The sequence below is a fragment of the Papio anubis genome, chromosome 5 (assembly GCF_008728515.1).
Source record: "Papio anubis isolate 15944 chromosome 5, Panubis1.0, whole genome shotgun sequence".
Taxonomy (NCBI): Eukaryota; Metazoa; Chordata; class Mammalia; order Primates; family Cercopithecidae; genus Papio; species Papio anubis.
In genome coordinates, this window is record NC_044980.1 from 115837316 (window position 1) to 115855084 (window position 17769).

General features: G+C 38.3%; 1 protein-coding gene across 3 annotated transcripts in view; it reads left to right on the forward strand.

The window, feature by feature from the left end:
- Positions 1–17769, forward strand: part of SNX24 (sorting nexin 24) — a 177544-nt gene that overhangs the window by 149806 nt on the left and 9969 nt on the right. The window lies entirely within an intron of this gene.

The following is a 17769-nucleotide window of genomic DNA, read 5'->3' on the forward strand; positions in this document are numbered from 1 at the left end:
AGTCCTTTAGTAGAATAAAAACTGACATTAAATTTAAAAGAATAATAAAGATTAAGTCTGTCCATAGGAGATTTTATTGTATTATGTATGATGGATAATACATTAAATATTGCGTAGGCATTGGATATTTTATTTGAAAAAATATTAACTCTTTTTAAAAAAGCATTTGAATAGTAATAATAGTATTAGTACTGGTAATAATAATGCAGGCTTTCAGTAGTTATTGATCTGCTTCTCCAAATAGAATTTTGAGTAACTACTTCTAAAACACACCTAATTCAGCAAGAAATTGAGGAAGTAAGACCACTGGTGCTATTTTTCAGTAAGTAATATTTTATTCTCAATAGTTAAGTTAATAATTATATAATTAGTCCCAAAGATGGAAGTAAATGAGACATATTCTCAAGTGAGCTTTTTCAGCCTTTTTTTTGCAAGTGCAACAATTTAGATTGTATTTTGATTATTCTTTCCTTCTATTCCTTCCTTTTTTTCTCTTAAATGGAATATAATTTAAATTTTGCATATTCTCATGTACTTTTGCATAACTAAAGGGTACCTTATAATTTCTCTTCTCTTTTGTTCTTTCTCTGTCTTAAGACACTTAGAACCTGTGATTTTTAAGCATTTTTGAATATTTACTTATACCATATGCCATCTGCATAAAATATAAACCATTTACCTTAGACTATATTTATCTCAAAATCAACTCCATTGGAGTCACTGATGAGAGCAGACTTTTACTCCAGGACTCAGAGTCAGCTTACAGTGTTAGAATGCCTGGCTATTCAGACTTTATCAAAATCCTTCAAATATAACCAACAAAGTAATGAACACTTTTTGTTGTTGTTGTTGAAACAACAGGGTCTCACCTTGTTGCCCTGGCTGGAGTGCAGTGGCAAGATCATAGCTCACTGCAGCCTCGACCTCCTGGGCTCAAGCAATCCTCCTGCCTTAGCTGCCTGAGTAGGTAGGACTATAGGTGTGTACAACCATGCCCTGTTAATTTTTTTAAAAATTTTGTAGAGATAAGGTCTCACTGTGTTTCCCAGACAGTGAGCAAATATTCTTAAACTATGACTGTATTGCTTCTGTTTATATTTAGAGTAAAGTTGGTATGTTTGAAAAGGTGTGCTTTTAGGTTTGCTAAATATTCATATTATTGTGATAGTCATCAGATTACTAACAGAAGGCCACTAAAGAATAATGGATATCTGTTGGTTTACTGTAACATCAGCATCAATGTTTTTTTTCCAGAGTAATCCTTATTTGTATTAATTAGTGAAGAAATGCCTATTCTATCAAAACTGGGTTTAGTGATAGAGAGTTCAGTCACAGACACAGATCCATCACTCTTCTCTCTGTAGCTTGCTCCCCTTTTATGTGTCATATGATCGTCACAACAATCTGTTGGAATCTGTAACTTGAATAGCAGATTTTTCCCTGAAAATATGATTAGCTAACGCATTATGTACTTAAAGGTATGTAGGTATTTCAGAGTATATTCTTAGGGTAGCTAAAATACAGCAAAAACAAAAACAAAAAACAAAAAAAAACCTCACTGCATTTTATACTTTTAAACTTCAATCTCTCAGATTGATCCTTCTTTTTTCTTTAAATAAATGACACAGTTAATGGAGCAGAGGATATCTAAGCTTAAAGAAGCTCCTGAAAAATGAGAGCATTAACCCCAACTGCACTGAATTCCCTGAAAGTCTTGCATTCTCCTCAAACTTGAAGTGGGCACCTGCTGTTTAATGTAATTAGTTTCAAAGGGAATGTCAGATCAGTCCTCAGGAGCTTACTCTGACCCAAACACCCTCATAAGGAAATATCAGTGAGACAAAACAAGAAAAGTTATCACAGTTGGGAGGCTTCTTCTCACTGCATTATTCAAAGTTATGCTTTAACAGAGTTCAGGTTGCTGTCTGACTCAGTTATATTGCAGTTGCAAAATTGTACTCAAGACAGATTGCTTTAGTGAGTAGCTATTTTCCTCTTCTAGAAATGAAGACATAGTGGGCTGTGTAAAAAAACTTAGGAAATGTTTGCAATTTTGACATGAGTTTTTAGCACTTATTAGGATAATAGTATTTAAAAATTAAAGACAAATTAACCTAATTTTCGGCCTGCATTTTTCCTTATATATTAAAAAGTATAGTGAACAAATGAAAAAACAAAGAAAGAAAAAAAATTGTAGTGAACAAGCTGTTTTTAATTTCTCTTTTTTGTCCTTATTGAAGTTGAGATTGTTGTGAGCCATAATAAAGTGGTCAAAGAGGGACTTCTTTGGGTAGCAGAATCCATTTGACACAAAGCGAGAGCATTACTGTTCTGTTTGGATTATTTTTCCCAAGATTTAGATGAACAATGGCTTATTTTGTTGGTAACTTGTACCCATGTCATCTCATGTCATGACCATGTTTGTATTTCCCTGTGGCATCCTCCTTGGTTGAGTCTTATGTACATAGTCAGCCACAGCATGGCCTTTCACCAGAGCTTGAGAGAGGCACTGTGGGTCCTGCTCTGGACCAGAGGATGAAGGGGAGCAGCTGACCACTGAAGGACCAGAAGGTGGTGAGAGAAGGTCTCTTAGGAGCACTTCAGGGAGAGTGCAAGACCTGGGATCTCAACTCTCCTGCCCAAAGACACAGCGATTGTTCACTTGGTGGATCTGGACTTGGTTTATTAGGAAGAAATGCAAGTCATTTAACATCTCAGAGTCAGTTTTTCCATCTATAAAGTGCTCTTGAGCTTATCTACCTCAAAGGTAGTTGAGAGGATTAAGCGACCCATTGTATGTGAGGCCACTTAGCAAGCCATAAAACGTTTTGAAGATGTTAGATGTTATTATTGTTTCCTCAGTAAATCCCTTGCTTAATTTCCTATCAGTCTCTAAGTTCTTGCTTCAGCATTGATGTGAACTGGGCCTCCAGCTGCTTTGGGTCAGACACTTGCTGCAGTGACACCTATTGCCTTCCAAAGCAGAGCATTCCATGAGGAGACTTCAGCTTTGACCTTTCTCTTTAAACTAGCCAGAGTTTGCTTTCTCAGTATTTAACCTTTCTTGGCCCTGATTCTGCCTCTGGAGTAACCCTCATGCATTCAGAGCCCTTTCTTGGCTGCAGAGATACAGTGATGATTCGGCAGACTCAGCCCTGCCCTCTTGGAGCTGGAGTTGAGTGGACAAAAGCCAAGTAAACCCATCAAGGAAATAATTGCTAGCACTCTGAAGGAAACAAATAAGGGAGCAAGAAAGAGGTTATCAGAGAGTGAGAATGAGTGAGAGAGGAGCTCCAGAGGATGCTGTGATAGCCTGGTTGTCAGAGGTGAGAGAAAGGAAGCAGCTGGGTGGATGCGGCCATCTTTGGCAGAGATGAGGAAAGTGGACAGTGATGGGTCATGGAGTGGCAGGTTTCTTTATTTTTGTTCAAAGAAATACTGAGTTCTGCTTTGAACATTTTGAATTGCAGATGTCTGTAAGAAATTCAAGTGGAGATTTTAAATAGATACTTAGTTTTGATGAGTCTGGATCCCAGACAAGAAGTCTAGCCTGAAGATGTGAATTTTTACCTCATCAGCCTTATGGTTGTAAAATCCATGGCAGTTGGTGGACTTAGGGAGAGGGTGCTGGCTAAGCCTTGAAGAGTCCCAACATTCTGAGGTCAGATAGAAAAGGAAGAGGCTACAAAGGAGAGTGAGAATGTGATCTGAAACAAACCCGAAGAGTCACAGAAAAAAAAAAAAGAGAGAAGTGGGAGGGTGGCTGTCAGGGTGAGTGGTGACTGCTCAGAAGCTGAATAACGTGAAGTTAGCAGTGATTTAGCAACCCAAAAGAGACCTGTGGCCATGGCAAGCTGAGGATGGTGGAAGCCGAAGCCAATTTGCAGAGCATGAAAGAGTGAATGAACTGGAGATAAGAAAGGGAAACAGCATCTGTAGAACACTCTTGGAAACTTTTGCCATGAAGAGCAGAGAAATGGGCTGTAGCCTCTGAGGGATATTTTTTTCCTGTTGTTTTACAGTGAGAGTGCATGTTTATGTGCTGATAGGAATGGTTCAGCAGAGATGGAAGGGTGAATAGGTAGATAGGTAAATGCATGGATGGGAGGTGGATGGGAGGTGGATGGGTGGGTGGATGGATGGATGGAATTAGTGAATAGCTAGGAGAAAGAAGAGCAAAATAACTAAAGAAATAAATACTTGAGGCCGGGCGCGGTGGCTCAAGCCTGTAATCCCAGCACTTTGGGAGGCTGAGACGGGTGGATCACGAGGTCAGGAGATCGAGACCATCCTGGCTAACACAGTGAAAGCCCGTCTCTACTAAAAAAACACAAAAAACTAGCCGGGCGAGGTGGCGGGCGCTTGTAGTCCCAGCTACTTGGGAGGCTGAGGCAGGAGAATGGCGTGAACCCAGGAGGCGGAGCTTGCAGTGAGCTGAGATCCGGCCACTGCACTCCAGCCTGGGCGACAGAGTGAGACTCCGTCTCAAAAAAAAAAAGAAAGAAATACTTGAGAAAGTCAAGGGGTGGGCTGAGAGCCAGAGCAGAGATATAGGAATTGGCTTCTGATGGAAGGAAGGACGTTTTCTCCACTATAGCAGAAGAAGGAGAAGATTGATGGAAGTGCAGTATAGGTAGAGTTGTTGGGATGAAGATGAGGAGGATCAAGCCAGGTGGCTTCTGCATTCTCTTTGAAGTGTGAAGAGTGGTTATCAGCTGGGAGAGAGGGTGGAGGAAGGGATGAGGGAGATAAAAGAAGAGGGTAAGTTTTGAAAATGGGTAAAGGCTGATTCTTCTAGCGAAGTAGTTTTCGAGTGTGGTTCCTGGACCACTAGCTTCAGCATCACCTGGAAACTTGGTAACTTATTTGAAATGCAAATTCTTAGGCCCCACCAAAGACCAGCTAGATCAAAAACTCTCTCAGTTGGACCAAGCAAACTGTTTTAACAAGCCCTCTAAGTGGTTCTGATGCTGGCTACAGTTTGAGAACTACTGTTCTAGAGAAAAGTAGCAAGATTTCTGGACCATATTTTGAGGATAAAAGCTTAAATTTAAAATGAAACCAGTCTTTTTTGTATTCTGTAATTTTTCTCAGTGTTTAGCAGCTTAGGTTAAGGCATGAATGAGAGATTGCTGGGATTCAGCCAGAACTGAGCTGTTCCGAGTACAGCAGAGGAAGAGGAGTTGATGGGTTTGAGGGTGGTTCAGGGGACTTATTCTGATGGTAGATCACAGCTCCTTAAGCTGGACAAGAGGGCAGAAAATTTAGAGGGGGGCTAATGGGAGTCAGAAAGTACTGGGTCAGTGGATTGGAAGTCTCACTAATAGTAAGGGAGCAACACCATTGCACAGAAGGCCTTTGTCGGAACTTATTGGCCCACAGAGATAGTGCTTTTAAGATCTGAATAAATGAGTTTGCATACCAAGTCTATGGAACAAATACTTTCTTTGGCCTGTGTGCATGCATTAAGGGGCTAGGAAGTTATAACACAAGTGGATTACGTATAAAACACAAGCTTTTTAAAGAGAAATTAATCATAATGTAAATAAAACCATGTAAGAAATGTTCTCTTTCTTTAATGAGCTATTTAAATTATTCAGGAAAAAGGAGCATGCCTGTCAGGTGTTCCCAGGTAGTTCCCTACCCTGCTTTCCAGGATACAGTTGGAACAGACTGAGGTGAGGGTGGTTGAGTAGACCACTGCCTGGTACAGTTTGGCCAACTAGAGTGGTTAATATATAGGCCTGACAAGCTATCTAGGTTGTTGGTTTCTCCATTGCTTTTAGGAGTACCTTTGTGTCTCCTGAACCTCTGCCCAGCCCCAGTGATATCTGGCTCCTTAGTCGGGGTATACTAGGGATAACCATAGGCAGGGAGGAGAAATGAATTCACAAATTTTATCCTGAGACACCAGAGGCACATCTTCCAGCTTTTTATTTTTTAATAAATTAGTATATCTCCCTCAAACTTAGCTAAGAACTTCAAGATAGAAAACGTTTGCTCGAAGAGGTATGAAGTCATTTTTAACTTGTTAGAATATTAGTGTAAATCCTTGCTATCTCCCTTTAATTGCTCTTAATGGAAGGCTGTTAAATCATCATAAAATTTTTGATTAAAAAGACCTATTAAAGTAGAATTGTATTTTTTTTTTCCACCAGCCAATGCTAAATTATTCCCTGTGGCTCATTCTACAGTGGTTTGGCCATTCTTTTGTAAAGTTAGTTTAACAGAACACTCCATTTCCTGGGGATACAGTCTATGATTTGTTTAAAAGATCCAATTTGGGAGGATATTTTTCTAGATAATCAGCTTACATTTTTCTTTGTTTAGGTTCATCTCATTACCTATATTCTTGATTTCTTTACTGTCCTATAATGGGTGTTCTTGGCACCTGCTGGGTTAGGTTTACGAATTTTTCATGTATTAGGCCTTTTCTTTTTATAGACTGTGCATGAACCTAATTGCATTTTTATTTTTCATATGCTATTCTTTGTGTTATGGACTTTTTAAAAGTAGTAAATTAAAAATAACATATCAGCATTATGTTTTCTTTTTTCCCCTAAGTATTCTACCCAGTACTAAAGCAGTAAATTAAAAATAGAATATCAAAATTCCTTTTTCTTTGCTCTTTCTCTCTCTTTTTGTATCAATAATGCTACTTAGTATTCTGTCCTATGGGCTAAAAACAGGACTTTACAATCTGCAGAGGCATGAGGGCTCTATCAGGGGTTTATGTGTTCTACCATAGGTAACAAGCCAAATCCAAGGGCTTAACCAAAAGTGAATTTTAACCTTAATCACTGAGAAGGAAAGTGGTAGGTAATTGTGGGTTTTGGCTCACTGGCTCAAGATTATCAAGGACTGCATCTCCTTGGTTCTTTTGGCCTTTTCCTCATAATTACAAGATGGCAACTAAGCTCAAAGACCATGCCCATATTCTAGCCAAGTGGAAGGAGGAAAGGGGAGAGACATGAGCAAAAAGATGGGGGCCACTGCAGCCTGACCAGTCATTTTAAGGAAGCTTTTTGACTTTTCCCATCCAGTCACTTCTTGTGACATTTTTGTTGGTTAGATCTGTGTCACATGCTAAGGGATGGGGTGCGGGCAGGGCTGGGGGCATTGGGGGCGCGGGGGGGTTGTTGATGGGAAATGTTGGGGGAAGAGTGAGGCAGGGTATATTATTTTCATCAGTTTTTGATATTGTTCTTTGTTATTTTTAGCTTGGCAGCTTGCCACACACCCCAAGAAAGTTGGTATTCCATTAGTAAAGAAGAAGAGAAGACTGGATCTCTTGCATAGGTGCAAAAAGACTGGTGTAATCTGGAAAACTCCCAGAAAGGGGCATATTCATTCTTGTGTATAGGTCCCTGAATAAATGTCTGTAATTCAGCTCCCAAGTGATAGAAGGATTCATTTCAGTGTTAGATTTGGGAGAAGGGCTAGGGTACATATGTTCCTCTTTCCCTGAACTCAGAGAACAGGTTCCAGCGTGGACCCCCTGTGTAGTCCTTACCAGTCATGTGTAGATAGCCCTAATTTCTCATCTTTCTTGCTATTGTGTTCTGTCCCAGTAGGCTACTGTTCCTCCCTGTGTATTTTAGTGAACAATTTCATTGACTGTATTTTTTGTTGCAGCCAAGAGGCCAAGCACCTCCTCCTAACTTTCTTTACAGATGTTTTTTATTTTATAGCCTATGAGCCATCTCCACAAGGGCCACTTTTCATACATTGTTTCTCTGAGGACTAGCTACACATCTTATAATTAAGTCTGTTGTCACACTCTAACCATCTCCCACTATTTTCCCACTAACTACTGTGCACTTTGAAGTTTGCTCATTGAGGGTTCCTAAATCCATGTAAAACATCAATTACATTACTGTAGCATTTAAACAGGTGACTAAATGTAGTGTTATAACTGACCAAATATAAAATGGTGTTGGAAGTCTTCATTTAAAAAAATGATGTTAGCCTAGTATACTCTGTCTGAACTATAGTACAGTAAGAATGTATATCCCTAGAGAGGCCTCATCTAGCTAGACTATACCACTTGAAATCCAGCTGTCCTGGAGCTGGGTCAAAGTGTACAGTATGTAAAAAAAGAGAATGCTGAAATAAACTAGGTAGTTGGGGGAATGTTTAAGGGCCCTGAGAGAGCAAATTGTTTTAAAGCACCTTAAACACTTTAAAAAACGTCAGTTCATCAACACATATGGGCTGTGCTAATTGTAAATCTTTTATTAAAAACCAGTCTCCTAAGGCCATCTATAGGGAACATTTTATAAACCTAGTTCTGATTACTGTTTCTTCTATAAAGTAGTAAAGCAGCACTCCCATTCTATAACTTGTATTTAACTAAATGTCTTACCACATTATTTGAATTATTAAATCTGTTTTGGTTCGCTTGTTGTAAAACAGTAATATTAAATACCGTAGTCTCCTGATCTTAGGTTTCACTTACAGGTACGTAGCTAGTTTGTAGTTGTATGTATGTATATATTTATGTATTTATTTTTGAGACAGAGCCTCATTCTGTTGTCTGGAGTGCAGTGGCCCGATCTTGGCTTACTGCAGCCTCTGCCTCCTGAGTTCAAGCAATTCATCTGTCTTGGCCTCCCATGTAGTTAGGATTATAGGTGCCCACCACCACACCCAACTAATTTTTGTATTTTTGGTAGAGACGGAGTTTCACCATGTTGACCAGGCTGGTCTTGAGCTCCTGACCTCAAGTGATCCACCCACCTCAGCCTCCCAAAGTGCTGGGATTACAGGTGTGAGCCACTGTGCCCAGCCTATGATTGTTTTTAAAATTTGTTTGGATTTTTTTTCTATCAAATCATCAAGAAAATGCCCCATAAATCCTGGCATTATCTATTATGTGTAATTGAAGTGCATTTTTATTCAATACACAGGTAATTTAAATGGATCAAATATGTATAATATGTGACTTTAAAGTAATTGTACCCGGTCATTTGCTGAAAAGAATTGAGCTAGTCAGAAGTTGTCAAACAGGTTTTGAAATGTTATGAGGCCAGATCCTTTTGTTTTTTGTTTTGTTTTGTTTTGTTTGAGACAGAGTCTCGCTCTGTCGCCCAGGCTGGAGTGCATTGGTACCATCTTGGCTTACTGCAACTCTGCCTCCCGGGTTCAAGTGATTCTTGTGCCTCAGCCACCCAAGTAGTTGGGATCACAGACACGTGCCACCTCACTCAGCTAATTTTTTGTGTTTTTAGTAGACACAGGGTTTCTCCATGTTGGCCAGGCTGATCTGGAACTCCTGACTTCAAGTGATCCACCCGCCTTGGCCTCCCAAAGTTCTGCGATAACAGGTGTGAGCCACTGCACCCAGTCATTTTGTTGTTGTTGTTGTTGTTTTAATAGAAAGATTAATGGAATATGTTGCCTTTCTTAGTCTGAAATTCTTTATATATTTGTAAGAATTAGTTGAGATGTTAAGATAAATTTAAAATCCAAGGAAAACCAAGAATGTATTTTAATTGAGCCAATTTCAATGGCTCCCTTAAATATATCTGTGGAATAAGTTAAGTTTATAAATAGAATAGAAAAATATTGGGAAAGATGAAATATTCCAATAAAATTAAATAAGAAAAGAATTAAACTATATAGCATAGTGCTATTGTGCATACAGTAAATGTCAGGAAATATTTGGGAAATGAATGAATGAATGAATGACTCTGAACCGATATATAATTTGAACAGTAGCTTTGAAGCTAGAGACACCTGGGTTCCAATCCCAACTGTCCCCTTACCTTCTAAGAAACTGTCACAAATGATTTAGCCTTTCTCAGCCCCAATTTCCTCATATGTAGAATTTGGATAATGAAAACATCTCATGGTATTGTGAGAATTAAATAAGATAAGGAGCCTGGCACAGAATAGACATTAAATGAAACATTATTGTTGTTATTGTTGTTCTAACCCACATGAAAATTACCATATTTGGTAGATTAAAATTGTTGAAAGTTAATATGACAACCCAGTATTAAACATTACATCAAATGAAATGATTGTTTTGTCACCAAAAAAGATAACAGCCCAACCTGAGGGTTTGGGAAAGTTTCCTAAGGGAAATGACACTAGAGCTGAAACTTGAAAAATAAGTTAGAGTTGGCCAGTTAAAAAGAGGTGGTAAGGGCATTTGCAATAATAGAGCTGTGCCCTCACATAGTTTACCTTAGGGTAAACAAGGATAAAAGAGACTATTTCAAGTACTGTGGTAGGGATATATTGGGCCTTATTGGCTTGGCTATTATAAACTCTTGAGTACATTATATTCAGAGGCCAAGTCTACTGGCGTAGGACCATACATCCTTATCAATAAAAAATGTTTCATAACACTCCAAAATGTGTGTATTTAATAATAAATCTTACATACGTACTGTGAGTCTACATACTAAAAATTAGAAAAGATAGGTTTTTTATTTTTTAATTAAAAGTAAGTAAAAATGGAAGTTCTGATATTTTTTCCTGAATCACAATTCATGATCTTGCTTAACTCTCCACATGTCTGTAATATACTTTGGAGACCCCTGGCCTGTGAAAAATCCATGAGCATAGACAGAGGTTTTCCTAATGCTTCCTAACCATGTTTCCTGAGAGTTCAGAGTTATATATATTTATATTTTTATATATATACACATATATATATATAAATAATATTTGCTGTACCTGCATAGTCTCAGAAGCCCCAATCTAGAAAATTAATGTTACCATTGTCTCAAAACTGATTATATCCCTAGGATAGATAGGTAGATAGATAGATAGATAGATAGATAGATAGATAGATAGATAGATAGATAGATAGATAGATAGTAGTTGCAGTACCTGCATAATCTCAGAAGCCCCAATCTAGAAAATTAATGTTATCATTGAGTTAAAGCTGATTATGTCTCTAGGATCCCAGTCAGGGATCTGCTTCCTAGGAGCAGAAGCAAAACCACTCAAGGAAGACATACCTAGAACTTGGCCTGCAGTAGATTCCCACAGATAAAGCCTTTCTGAATATGAGCTTATGAACCAAAACTACAAAACATAGAAAACTACAGGAATAAACAGCTATGAGTGAGAACAGAGACACAAAACAGCAGGATTAGATCCAAAGAACTGCAAGTAAAATAACAATCTAACAGAAACAAATTAATAAACGTTTAATCTGGGCATAAGAAAAGATTAAGACTCTAAGAAAAATAGAGCTTCCAGGTTTGAAAAGGAACCAAATATGAAATGAAAAATATATAGTCATTAAAATTAGCTCAGTGGGTTAGTTAAGACGCAGTTTAGAGTTAGCCAAAGAGAGGATTTAATGCATGGTCCCTGGATCTGATTAACACTACTACTGTTCTAGTTGTAGTCACAATACAAATCAGATGGTGTCATGTACAGTGAGATACCCCATCTACCTACCACCCACCCACATAAGATCATTCAGTGACTCCCAAGTCTACAGAGAAAAGAAAAGAAAATCCTTCACATGATCCAGAAGCCCTGCCTAACCTCTCCAGCTTAGGTGACCCCATTTTATTGCTTAGCTTTATTTTTTTCTGTGGCCTTCTTTAAGGGTTTTTTTTAATGTCATGCTTCTACCTTCCACAGGCCTTTGAACGAACTGGAATATCCTACTCACATTATTCTCATTAGCTCATTCAACTCCCAGCTCAAGGGTCACTTCCCCAGGGAAGCTCTCCTTCACCCCACAGGTTAATAGGGGTGCTTTGTTACTAATGATCAAGGAAACTAGCTACTCCCCTTTAAGGTACTAATTCAGTTTGTAATTTCACATTCATTACTGTGAATCAGCATTCATCTTCCCTACCCAATGGTAAACCCTGGGAGGACAGGACTATATTTGTTGGGCTAACCATTGTGTCCCCAACACAATGCTTGTAGTTAGTAAGTGCTAAACGAATACTTTTATATGAATACATTCCAGAAAAACACAGAATGTAAGTTTTGATATTAAAATAGCTCCAAAGACTATTGATTTTCCACTTTCTTTTGTCCATGGTTAGTTTTTTCCTTTTAGCCACATTATCAGAAATGATATTCCTTTTTTTTTCAAATCTTCTTAGGCCAAATTATATTATTTCTTTGCACAGATTCGTTATTATTTTAAATAGGCCCTTTCCCGCATTCAGCGTTTAGTGTAGGTCCTCAGATTTCTTGCAAGATAATCTATAAAGCCCTGTGAAACCATAGCAGGTGTCTATTTGAATTCCTTGAGTAGTGCAGTTTTTACCAAGGTACAGGCTAGACGCATCTTGCAAATGGTGTCACACACAAAAAGGGGGATGCATCGTACAGTGGGTTCTTCAGAGCACATCTGATTTTTATTTTTCAGGTGGTCACGATCCTTCTTAAATCTGTCTACTGGCTGACTTTTTAAAAGTGTTCCTTTGCTAACCTGATTATGACTCATTTTGTGAAATTTTGACCAGGTGCAGGGAAGTGGTAAGTAGAAGACTGAGGACTACAGAGCCTCTGTGAGTTCGTAGGTTTTGGGTCCCAGAGGACAGTGACACTGAGCCCAGTTACTGCAGTGAGGAGGTATTGATTTTTCTCCCTCCCTGTTTTTAGCCATATCTCTGAAGTAGATATGGTATGAAGCATCTTTCCTGGTAAAGAGAGGAAAAGCTGCGGTGGTGAACTTTGTCACCCCAACAGCCGGACATTTCAAACCAAACTAGATGGAATGGAGGAAGGGCTTAAAGTGCTCTTGTAAACCTCTTGACTTAGTTCAATACCTTAGCTTTTGTGACAAAGAGGTTCCCTACAGTTTATAACAACCCTGATAGACAATAGGAAGAAACGTGTGTGTGTGTGTGTGTGTGTGTGTGTGTGTGTGTGTGTGTGTGTGTAAAAGGGAATAAAAGGATCAAATCAGTGAAAACAACACAGCCCTGTGCTATGATCTTAGAAGGTTAGCAAAGTGGTCTTGTCCAAGTTTTCAACAAGATGTTCCATTCCTGTTATAATTGGCTGCTGGGTAGGTTTGGACCTAACTAGAATGCCAGCGTTCGATTTCACCGTGTTCTCAGTGGAGATGTGTCACCGTTTATGCTCGCCTTAGTGACAATTTTCTAAAATGGAAACTCGTGGGAAATCATTACAGTGTTTATATGTCTCCCTTGTCGGACGGCGTTATCCTGTGATATTTTACCAGTGTTTTCCACTGCATGATGGCATCTCGTGAAGGTTAAGGCAGAACAAGTCCCTCTGTAATTTTGTGACTACATTTTACTTACCGAAGAAGAAAAGATAACCGACAATTAAGTATTTGGGATGTCACAGAAAGAACATGTGCAACTAATCAATGGTATCCTTTGGGAACATGATTTTATAAAGCTGATAAGGTAGAAAAATTGGGATTTTGTGATTTGTGTTACATGATGATAATTGCACCTTTTCAATAAAAAGAACATTTCTTCTGGAGTAAACATTGAGCTTGCAGGGGCTGTTGGTGGTAATGCTGTTGTTTTTCTGCCCCATGCAGTAAGTTTTTTATAAATGCTTTCATAGAGTTTAATTTTTTTTAAATTCTTCATTTAAAATGATATTGCTGAGGAAATATCTGGTCTGCTTTAGAGAAAGTCATTTATTCTTACAAGAGTGAGTAGCATTGTGTAAAGAAAAATTGTTTTGTTTGTTTTTTACAAAATACACTCTTTGCACAGTTTTGCTATTTATCAGAGTTGGATGTAGTAATATCGAAGTATGTCAAGCAGCCTATCACACACCTGTAACAGTTCTTTCATTTAACCCCATTTCCTACGTGTACCATCATAATAACCTGATTTTTGGTCTTCTTGTATTCCTAAGTGACAGATTGGATGGAAGTTTCTTTAGGGCATTTCTCTGTTAATTCTATGCCATCTCCAATCTGCAAGTCTATTAAAGAGTCCAGCATATTTTGATACTCTTCAGTGCCTATTCTTTTCATACTGTGTCACTTTTACTACTTTTATTGCACATGCTTCAATTAGAAAATGACTCCTTCCTTGCTGCTTTTGACAGTACTTTCTTCTTGTTCCAGCAGCTTTGAAAATGCTGGATAACCAGTGGCCACCTTCCTTAACAGAACAGTTAGTTAACTTAAAGATCATTATCCCCTTGACTTTCCACTGCCTGGTTCTATTCTTCATACCCAATATTGGATGACTTGTTTTTATGGAAACTATTTTGAAATCTTTTAGTTATTTTCATTGCTTGCCTCTAGCTCTTCCTAGGTTTATTCTTATTTCTCTTTTGTGGTGGCAGGGGTTGCTTGATAATATCACCTTAAGTGGGGTGAGAGAACTGTTCAGCTCATTTGATACCATGTGAAAGGAGCAGTTCTTGTAGACCTACCATTTGAGACCCATGACTCTCGCACATAAACAGCTACTCTGTCTTGCATCTGGGTAATTAATTCTGTTTCTCACAGTATTTCACTCTGTGTGTATACCTGTAAAATTTATTAGGATTTATTTCTAGCTTTTTCTCCAAACTTGTGACATTCATTTTGAATTCTTGATGTTTTACTGTATAAATTAGTTGACAGGCCATGTGTGCCAACTTGCATCCAGGAATGGGATGAGCAGCGTCAAAACTCCACCACCAGAGTCATTGGGTAATTAAGTAGATAGCACTGGGCCTGATCCCATCACTACCCTGCAGTTCAGAATGCCCCTCTTATAACACGGGCAGCATGGTAGTGCTTCATCAGCTGTACTCTAACCCAGCAACGATAGAGTGGAAAATCATACTTTCCTTAATGTTTTGTTAATTTTGGGAACCCTCCACACCACTGACTGCTGCATTTTAGAATAATATATAGAAGACATGGAAATCATGAATATGAATTATTCTCTAGAATCGGTGCAGCAATAGATTTTGGTGTATTAGAAAGAATCCTTTACCACAGTAGCCTCAATGCCAGACAAATGTCTTCAACTCAGCCCAGAGCTGAAGGCATTAATGAATTCTAATAGCAAGGCAGCATACCCTCCAGTGGGGTTCTAATTGACAAAGAGATAGAAAACTGAAACAAGAAGGCCAACGTGTCCCCTTTGGGGAGCTGGCACACAGCACCAGCCAACAGTGCCTCAGGCTCCAGGCCAAAGAAAAGTGAGCCCAGCAGTGAGTGCTATTGCCCTGTCTAAGCTAAAAGCCGGTGTTCTTGGCTGGGCTGTCAGGGGTCTGCAAACCCCCTGCCACTGAAAGCACAATTATAGATGTATGTGTGTTTTCCAGCAAGCAGGATACTCAGCTTTTATCTGATACTCAAAAAGATACCTGAAATATAGAGGGCCAAGAAGCTCTGTTTGCTTGATGAACAATAATCCAAACTTCAAAATTGGTAAAATAGGTTGTTGGGGATTCATACAACAACAGTACTCAAAGAAAAGAGAATTAGCATCTATCCATCACTAATTGTGTATCAGAGATTCTTGGAGACATTTAATCCTCACAATAACCTTTTAAGATAGAAAGAGAAAGGATTCAAACTCAAGTCTTCCCTGAAAGCCCACGTACTTCCTACACCACACTGCCTCTCTAAAGAATGAAAGTGATTAATCATTGGATGGATATTAATCAAAAATAAAGATAAGCAATCTAAAACAATAGAGAGATAGGATTTGATATTCAAAAATTTAATTTTTTAAAACTTAGGAGCTTATTGTTGAGCAAAGTTGAGAGATTTAAACCGAACTGACATCTTTATTCTATAGGATGATCCAGGGTACAGCTTCAAGAAGGGGTAGTTCCTTCAGAGCAAAAGCCTTTCAAGAAACTGAAGAAGTTGTAAATGGAACAGTTGTGAGGTCCAGCCTTACTGTTCAGTTTCTCATGAATAAGGTCACGTGTGTATGAACAAAAAGATTTAATTCCTCTTTTTCATCTCTGTACCAACTGATGACAGTCATTTGTACATAATATGTTACATTAGGTAAATTCTTCTATATTTTACTGTATCTCTGAAGTATTAGTTCTTTTCTCCCAAGCTTTTAAAACAGAACTTAGGAAATATGCCTGCCCACATAACTGAATGCTTAACTAACCCTCAATGCTGCCTTCTCTAAAACTATAAATCCCAAAGTACATATTGGTCATTGTTTTATGGAAAATATTATTTGAGAATATTCAGTGAAAATTTAGCAAAGTAAATTACACACAGATTTCTGGAGTTTTCTGTATTGCTTTTGCCAGTATATCTTACGTAAAGCAATGTGATCATCTGTTTGGAGAACTCTGTTTGGGGAGGCTGAGCAGGATTAATTCCCGTCCCTATGTTGCAGTGTAAACAGCTTTTTGCCTGTCTTTTGTCATTAATGATCATGCTGTAGATGTGGCCAGTGCATTGTAAGCCAATCTGTCAAGGCAAATAAACAATTCACCTTGTTAAAATTCCCTAAATCTTGCATTAATAAAACCTAAGTAACCCCCTGAACACTCAAGAGATGTCTTCCTCCATACTGCAGTGATGGATGACATGTCTAAAGATCCTGGAAATTAAGTAGTTCAGGTCATTAAAAGTGTCCCACACTTGTTATTGATTTAATTTATTTTAAGAAGGTGGGGGTGGAGATAAGAATGTTATACTCTTCCGTCTTTTTTTAAATCTGAAAGCTACCACTTGTACAGATAATTAAAACTATTGCCTGGGGGAACAGGTCTGCATGTGTTACAACATTAAGCTTTATTATTCAAATACTTATTGTATCATCCTCTTAAAAAGATATCTAGAAAAAAAACAATCATTGAAACATGTGTCACAGCCAAAATACCTTGGAGTTTTATATGTGTGATGATTCCCAGAACTTTTTGAGTTATGGGCACTGAAATTATGACCTCTGGGCACCCAAAAGTGTCCTCGAATAGGTAAAAACTGAGGTAAAAGTGAAATGATTTAAGGAAATTTAATTGAAATAGTAATGAAATTATGCCTCTGAACAGAGAGGGTTTTTTTTCTCTTTATTTTCTGAACTTTTTATTTTTCTATTTTTATAACCAGGAGAAAGTAAACACATACACACACATGGATGGAGAGAGGGACAGAGGGATGGACGGATGAATGCATTGGTAGATGGGAAAACGCTTAGAGAGTGATACGCTATTTCGATTCTATCTCACTATATTCTAAGGCAAGTTTAAGTTGTTGTTTAGTGTGTGTGTTTACTTGTTCATTGCTAGCTTTCTTCACCAGCCCATGCTCCACTGGACCTGTAAGATTTATCATCATGTCCCAGTGTCTAACATAATAGATGCCCAGTAAATTCTTTTTTAATGAATAAAGTATAACACCCCAATTTTTTCTTCTATCTTTTATTCCTTAAGCTTCCGTGGGAACAGTGAGCTGTGTAAAGAACAGTAGCAGCCCCCAATGGAGGTGGCTCTTTAGATGACCCCTCTCCAGGGACTGAACACCAGGAGCGCTATGCTCTAGTGTGGGACAGAGGGCAGCCTAGGAGTACTGGCAACCTGTGTAGTCACCCACCCCATTTGTATGACCTGAACTGGGTAACAGTATTACAAAACCTGATAAGAAATTGGGGCAACTCAGTATGTGAACCATGGCTAAAAACAAGATGTGATATAGAACTGTGTATCTACAAGGAACATAATTTCACTTCACTTTTGTTACTTGTTATATATCTTATGCACCACCCTACACAGTATTCCTGATCAGTTGTATGAATGATATTTCACCACCAATTCTCATAGTTCTTTAAACAACATGTACTTACTGGACAAAATTTACCCATGGTAAGTTAT